Raw genomic sequence first — 7,500 nt, 5'->3', positions numbered from 1 at the left:
CAAAACGAACGGAAATGCACATATACAAAGACATCACACGCACAAACACACAACAAGCACAAAACATACATAGTGCCCCACACAAACATACACACACACATAAACATTTACATATACATACATGCACAGTCACTTTCACACAAGCACGCACGCACGCACGCACGCACACACAAACACACAGGCACAGGAAGACGAACTGATACGCATAAAAGCACTTCCGCGTACACGCGTACACATAAAACGGCAAGACATGAGAAAATTTTAAGGCGAGTATTGTGTTTAGACAGACAGAGAGACGCTTGAAGAAGATTAATGTTTCTCAGTTGAAATTTGTAAAGTTAGTTACAGAAAAATGTTGTTAATTCTTCCAAACTGTTTAACTGTTTCCGTTGCAATGCTATTGATGAGTTACAACGGAATCAAAAAAAATGTTAACCCTGACAAAATGGAAAAAAAAATTGTGAAGATTTCTTTAAAATATCAATGTAACAATGAAGACTACTTACATTTATTTTTGATTTTTAATGGTTTAGAGAAGAAATGGCAGCACACGACTTTTTCAGGTCCTCTGTGACTGGTGGTTGGCTAGGAGTAAGTTAAAGATCTCTATAGACTGTAGACCTGGACCGAGTGCCTGCAGCAGAGTAGACTCTGCTTGAGGCATTCAAAGGGCAGGTAATTCAATATGCTCAAGTGGGTGGTTAATGGACGCCATTTTGCATGCAGGCAGGGCTAAGTGTCTAAAATGTTCGTCTTGAAACCATGATGTCCCTGGTTTGGCCTCATCCCTGGTTTTGCTAGCATCTCGGACAAGTACCTTTATCATAGCTCCGGATTAATCCAAACTTACGATTGAAAATGGACGGCAAAAATGTTTGCAGCAGCTTGTCAGATAGATTTTATCTGTAATTCAAAGGTCCTACTTTGTCGCATTTTTTCATGCTGATTCTACTTGAGATTTACGTTAAGAATACATATTCCTGTGCACTACCCAGACACTTTGCTTGCTAATTCAGTAAGAAAGCTGCCCATCCTTTTTGAATGAGTTCTAATTACTCAAATTGATATGTACCAATATGTCTGAAATATGAATAACTGGAGTTACATGATATGATAAAAGGGATGAAAATCTCACCTTCAGCAGAGCATGTGCAGACTTAAAATTATGCCAACAGCTTAATTTTGTTCAGTGCCTTCTTTCAGATGTCAATGTGACATGTGCAACGTTTTGCATCTTCGTCGCATCGAGTCAATCATGACTTCATTTCTGTATCTTCAAACAAAGATGGTGCCATTGGCAAGACAGAGAGCAGCAGTACCCTTTGTATCTTTTGGTCCTAACACATATCTATGACAGAGCAAACGAAGCTAAACTTTGCCTTTCACCCTTTCGGTGTCGATGAAAAAAAATTACACACATTCTAAGAACGCTCGACACATTGCGGCGTTTGTTCCGAGTATCTGCGCTCTGAGTTCAAATCCTGTCACTATCAACTTTGCTATTCAACATTTCAGAGTTGATTAAAAAGTACCATTCTGAGGCAGCGGATGAGAGGAAGCTGTAAGAACATCGGACTGGATGCCTTTGTTTCGATTTTTGCATAATGAGTTCAAATCCCTCTATGGTCTACCTGGGTAGTAGACGGCTTTATCTGGTTTAATTTTCACTCACGCAACCCCAACCCACCTAGCACATTGAGTGCTTTTAATAGAATACACTCAGTCGCAAGCTTTTGGACTAGGTTTTCGCTTTGAAAATACCACTTTACTTCCCTCTCACAGGCCTCGTAAAGAGACATGGCCTTCACTCCACACCCGAAGATAAAACTCATAAAAAAAACGAGCATTGAATAAATAATGGACTCAATACATGTATAAATTCTTTCATTATAGTTTGTTTTTTTAATTGTAATTTCGAAATGTTGTCTCTGGTGGCATTTTTAGACTCATGGATTGTTTTTATAAATCACTACCGAATAAATTTCAAAGTCACTTTCAAGAAACTCTGTGTGTGTGTGTGTGTGTGTGTGTGTGTGTGCGCGCGTGTGTGTGTGTGTGTGTGTGTGTGTGTGTGTGTGTGTGTAAATATGCATGTGTCAGCTTCTCTCGATGCATATATATTTGATATGATATATATATATATATATATATATCATATATAACCATACATATAAACATACATACCAACAGACACACAAAAACAAGCGCACACACACACAGATACATACGCACACACACACACATACATATATTATACGTACGTACGTACGTACGTACATGCATACATACGTACATACATGCATATCCATAAACATGTATGCATATACATGAAGTATATGTGTGCATGGATAGATATGAAGAGAAGTGTGCATGAATAAAATAGATACATACATAATAGATTCATTGTATGCAGATATTTATGAATACTTATTCTTTAATTGAAATATCTAAGAAAATAAATACAAAGTATAAGACGTAATCGGACTTCCATCTTAAATTGCCAAGAGAATAAATGAATAACGAATAGAAAGAGGGATGTCAGTTTTATTGAGAAATAAAACACAATACACAAAATACAAACATGGATGATTCACAAAGCTTTATCATTTAGTTTAGGCGTATAATAAGTTACAAAATATGTAACATCTCTATCTAACAAGCCCAAACAAGATTATAACTGGTTTAATCCTTTGAAATATGTACCATATTAAATTTTAAAAGCAATGCGTTATTAGTTCTGTGTAACTAAAATCAGGCTTGTAAAATATGTTAACGGATATTAATAATTAATGATTTTTCTTCACATTAGCATAAAGTTGGAGCTGTGCAGAGAAGTGAAGAAAAATTATCGGAAGAAACTGTATGGAAGATCGTCTGAGAGAGATCTCTGCTATTGTTTGTTCAGTGGTAGACTTAATTGTTCGCCCGCTTCAGCAGCACACCTGATCTCTGAGTATGTTTACTGCAATGAACTATGTGGCAAAGGATTCGAGCGAAGTTTATTGTCTTTGGATATGTTGCTTCTTTATTCATCGCGGTCAAGGGTAGGTACAGGATAACCATCATATGTGAAGCCCTTTTTTTTTCTAACTAAAACGTTAAATTATTTCCAGTCGGAAATTGTGTAGTAGTCTCAACCTACTCTAAAATATCTGTTGTTCTACATCTATCATATTGCTGTTTATATTGTATATATTTGTTGACTGTCATAATGGTTTCAAATTTTGGCACAAGGTCAGCAATTTCGGAAGAGGAGGTAAGTCGATTACATCGACCCAAGTGATCAACTGGTACTTATTTTATCGACCCCGAAAGGGAAAAGCAAAGTCAACCTCAGCGGAATTTGAACCCAGAATGTAATGACGGACTAAATGCCACAACGCAGTGTGCCGGGCGGTGCTAAAGATTCTGCCAGCTTACCGTCTTATTGTTGAATGTCACAATATCATACTTGTTGACGAGTCCAACTTCTTAAGAGATATGATCGAGATGACTGAATGCCCACTAATTGTATCTTAAGATACGACTTCATCTACTGCAGAGAGGAGGATACCACTTTCAACCTCTTTCGTCTATTTTGTTGTGAAATGTGACACAAATCGGCACGGTTATTTGAAACCCAGAAGGAAGAGGTCAGAATCTAAATATTATAATGTCCAAGGGACCAGTGCCCTATCTTTTCAGCCATCTTCAAAACATAAATTGAATATCATTTTAGTATGTATGTTGCCAAGGCAAGTAGTATATTCAATATTTAAAATATATAGAAATTCTGTATAATAACGATGCAGGTGTTGCAAGTGACAGAGATGATGCAAAAAATACCTTCATTAAACAAATTTTTTTTTATATTCCTTGGATATGAAGAACTTGCTACATGTTCGACAGGTAAGAGTGTCTTGTAAGACCTGGTGAATATATGAACATGGAAATGGCATTTGTTATATAATAAGATTTTAGGATCAAAGAAATGAAAAAATAATGAGACGGAAAACGAGAGGGAAACAAAAAGAAAAAGAGTGATAGAGAGGGGGAAAGAAAAATAATGAGAAAAAGAGAAAGACGGGGAGAAAGAGAGGATTCTTCAATTCTGGTTTCTTTCTGAAGCGACATTTTTACAGCAAAACTAGCAACAATTTTCTGTTTAGCACACGCTAGTTGTTGCAGCTTTTAAAATGTTGTTGGTGGCGTGTATGTGCTTCTTAAAATACAACACTCCAAAACAGAAACTATAAGTGATATTTTTAATGACATCATAAATATATCCGTATTATAAAAAATAACAAACGTTCCTTAACATATTGAATTTCAAGTGAGCTTTTCCGTCACATTTTAAGTAAAACAATGCGGCCGTACACGCCATGCTTCATGTCACTGGGATCTTTTGTTTGATCACAAGCACAGCTTAGAGTAGAGAGTTCAAGAAAACATATGTTCTCCGAAGGCATATAAGAGCAAAAGAAATCTTATTTCTTGTAATATCTATCTTTATTTTAGAGGAAGTGCAAAATGTTTACGGGTTTCTGTTTCACTCACAATTGTTATTTATTTAAAAAAAGAGGAATCGATTATTGCAAATAAAGAAATATTAATTGGTGTTATGAAAATTCAATTAGTTGAATTAGGATCCAGTTAGCTCAAGACATCATCAGGAGGAACCAACCGGACGTGGTTCCTCTTGATGATGTCTTGAGCTAACTGGATCCTATAAAGGAGCTGTTGTAGTAGCAGACCACGAAACACGGTTGTAATTCCGCGTAACTGGTACTTATTTAATCGACCCCGAAAGGATGAAAGGCAAAGTCAACCTCGGCGGAATTTGAACTCAGAACGTAGCGGCAGACGAAATACTGCTAAGCATTTCGCCCGGCGTGCTAACGATTCTGCCGGCTCACCGAAAAACTCATAATATTAAAACAAATAAAAATGTGTTTTTAGTCTTCTAAACACACTCCAATATCTGGTCAACAGTTGTCCTTGCAGTTGATTGTTCTTGCTCCATCTCTATTCTTACCCATTTGGATTACTATTCTCTCATTTTAACCCTCATATTGCACTCACCTCCATCACCCCCCCCCCCCAAGAAAAAACATTCCTCGGTCTTTTTTCATGGAAATTGTCATATCTTCTAAATTCACGTGTTAGCCATGTCTTTGCTGCAATCATCAACTTGCCATTGAAAGAGAATTGCATTTACCATATCGATCTCAATCGTCCACAGAGCCTGCAAGCCATAACGGCATTTCCGATCTCCTGATCTAACAATTAAAAAAAAACAACTTATTTGTAATTATAATTAACAGTGGGAAAAAGCATTAAAATTTGTATAGCAGTTTTGTTTTGTTTGTTTTTGTGATAAAAATATCTGAAATCAAGCTGCAATAAAAATATTGAAAATATGAATTACTAATAGAAATTAAGTAGGTAAAACTGCCTGTTTCAATACTTTTAAATTCCTCATCCAATTCTACTTTATCCATTACTTAGTCAGCAATCTAAAAACAATATGCAGAACACGAAACACTGACCATTCCACTCTCGCCGTTTAACACCATACGTCAGAATATAAAAATCATAAAATATTCAATAGAATTTATATAAAAATTTCAATTACGCCTGATTCCAAGACAGTTGAAACTGCATTAAGATTATATACCTTTTGCTTTTATACAGAAATTTAAATTCAATTCCTTTTGAAATTTTCTTACCAAATATATATGACTGAGATGGTAAACCTGTCTCAATCTTCTAGAAGTTCAACGTTTGTGTGTAAATAATGATCTGGAATTTATTTTTGTCAATTATATTTTAGGAAAAGTTTATCTTTTCAACTATTTGGTCATCTCATAAATAATGCGTTTTCTTTTACACTTATTCTATTTTTAAAAATTAAAATAAACAAAGTTCTTTTTGAATCTAAAACATACTCTGTCTTGCCATTTCTTTAGTATATCGAATGATGTTTCACAACCAAAATCCTGCATCAGCACTAAAACAAAAACAAATCTAAGACAAATATTACTCGATCAACATTCGTTCATCAACGCAAGCAATTTCTCAACAAGTCTCACAAGTTCTATTTCATTTGGAGAGTGAACGAAACTTGTCATAACACCTTTTATACATCTTATCTAGTTTCACTTTTGCACCTGTTCACATGCGTGGTCACAGGACACACACGCTCAGTTGCTATCGTTGCTTAACTGATCCGTTTTAAAATTATCACAGAACAGGAGCAGTTTGAATTTTTAGAAATTATCTTAGTAAATTATCATAGGCGCAGGAGTGGCTGTGTGGTAAGTAGCTTGCTAACCAACCACATGGTTCCGGGTTCAGTCCCACTGCGTGGCATCTTGGGCAAGTGTCTTCTGCTATAGCCCCGGGACGACCAATGCCTTGTGAGTGGATTTGGTAGACAGAAACTGAAAGAAGCCTGTCGTATATATGTTTATATATATATATGTGTGTGTGTGTATATGTCTGTGTTTGTCCCCCTAGCATTGCTTGACAAACGATGCTGGTGTGTTTACGTCCCCGTCACTTAGCGGTTCGGCAAAAGAGACCGATAGAATAAGTACTGGGCTTACAAAGAATAAGTCCTGAGGTCGATTTGCTCGACTAAAGGCGGTGCTCCAGCATGGCCGCAGTCAAATGACTGAAACAAGTAAAAGAGTAAAAAGAGTAAAAGAGTAAGTACTTATAGAAAGCAAAAATCTACTATTTAATTTTTAGAGAAAGGGTCTGGTAATGAATTCTAACGAGAATTTTCTATCTCACTCGAATATTTTATAGTTTTCTCTTTTCCTGTTTTCATTTTTGTTCTATATTCTTCTGCTAAGTTCCTTTTTTATTTTTTTTTCCTTGTTCATTTAAGTGGAGAGACAAACTCAGCACATTGTTTATTGCATAATTTTACGTATGGTCTTATGAAAAGAGAGTAAATTCTGACAGCGAATGCATGTAGCAACATCTTGCTTTATCCACTTTTTTCCTATATACATTCCCTTTCTATTTCTTTTGTATTCTATAATAATGGTCGTCAGGAAAACTACTTGATATTACGTAGAATGATTACCGGACAAACAATCAGTCTAAGTAAAAAAAAAAAAAATCATATATTGTTTGAACAGATGGCCAGAGACAAAGACTCATAGAATCAGCGAGGCGATGAAAAATGCAATGGTTTCGTCACATATGGAACGTCTGCAAATACTATTATGTTTGGATAAATAGAACGTAAAAGAAAAAGCCGAGAGACTGGCTCAATTATACTAGCTATTGGACTGGGATAGGAAAATGGGAATACATAAAGGAAGACCGAGATGGGCGGCAAATATTAATAAACAGTACAACAGACCCAACGGCAGAAGTGCAGGGAGAACGACTTGAATTGTTTATATGTTTGTAATATTTGAGCATAAATGACGCTTTCTTTACATTTATTTTTATTCTATATTTTTATTTACATATATTTCCATTAATTGTTTATTTAATGTTTAT

The sequence above is a fragment of the Octopus sinensis genome, linkage group LG6 (genome assembly GCF_006345805.1).
Source record: "Octopus sinensis linkage group LG6, ASM634580v1, whole genome shotgun sequence".
Classification (NCBI taxonomy): domain Eukaryota; kingdom Metazoa; phylum Mollusca; class Cephalopoda; order Octopoda; family Octopodidae; genus Octopus; species Octopus sinensis.
This window is presented reverse-complemented; position numbering follows the sequence as displayed.